The sequence below is a fragment of the Mustela putorius genome, unplaced genomic scaffold (assembly GCF_011764305.1).
Source record: "Mustela putorius furo isolate JIRA1106 unplaced genomic scaffold, ASM1176430v1.1 tig00000179_pilon_pilon_pilon, whole genome shotgun sequence".
NCBI lineage: Eukaryota > Metazoa > Chordata > Mammalia > Carnivora > Mustelidae > Mustela > Mustela putorius.
In genome coordinates this window covers 3,020,963-3,022,168 of record NW_025421305.1, presented here as the reverse complement: position 1 = coordinate 3,022,168, position 1,206 = coordinate 3,020,963, and positions in this window count along the sequence as shown.

Sequence of the window (1,206 nt, the reverse complement as noted above, 5' to 3'; positions counted from 1 at the left end):
CTTCAGGCTTCTCTGAGGAAGCCTTTTTATCGGGAGGAGGAGAGGTAAAACCTGAAGACACTTTTCCTTCTGACTCCGTACTTAGCAATTTACACCTCCTACCTGCTCCCACCTTAGGATTCATAAAACTTCCAGAGCCTTTTATTCTAGGTTTCCTCAACAGTGAGAAGACTATCACTCATGTGATGTTCACTCATGTGATGTCCTAACTGACCTTCCATCTGGGAGCATTTTCATGGGGGAAAATGGTGTTTTCTTTGGTTTAGCATCTTATACTATTGCAGTAAATGATTAAAGGCTTATCTTTTTCATTTTTGGCTTGTTGCTTTAACTGGCAACTTTGACACTGCAGTTTTGGCGTGTGTTCTCTCTCGCTATCACCTTAATTCCTAACACCTACATTTTGGAGGGTGGAAGGTGGTGAGGGCAAAATCGATTATCCCCACCTTCCACTTTGGACTTCTCTCCCTACTTCTCTGTATGCAGTCCCCTTAAGACAACTTCGTGTTATTACTTATTAATCCTATGTATTATTAACCTCTGGGTTCTTTCTTAAATCTCTAATTTGCACAATAACTTGAAGATATTTTGACAAAACTGCCTTTCTGCTGCCGTCTTATATGGTTTAATAAACTTTATTTTTTATTCCCTCTATTTTCCAACTAGCATACATGACTTTCCACCTTTATTTTCAAATACATCATCCCACATAATAATCCTTAAACATAATCAGAATATCCTGATACTCTACAACCTGAAATTGAATCCTTATATATTTTTCTGAGTATGACCATAGGTCCCTGTATAATGGGGATTTTCCTGAGAAAATGTTCTTTATTATATTTGCTGACATCCTATAAAATTAACGGCAAACTCCTCCACCTGGAATTTATTTATTTATTTATTTATTTTTTTAAAGATTTTATTTATTTATTTGACAGAGAAATCACAAGTAGATGGAGAGGCAGACAGAGAGAGAGAGAGGGAAGCAGGCTCCCCGCTGAGCAGAGAGCCCGATGCGGGACTCGATCCCAGGACCCGGAGATCATGACCTGAGCCGAAGGCAGCGGCTTAACCCACTGAGCCACCCAGGCGCCCTCTCCACCTGGAATTTAAATGCTATAATGTGATTACAATCCAACCTTCCGAGTCTTATTATTGTTTATTAGATGTAACTGAGGGTCTGGTAAAACGAGATTATAATTG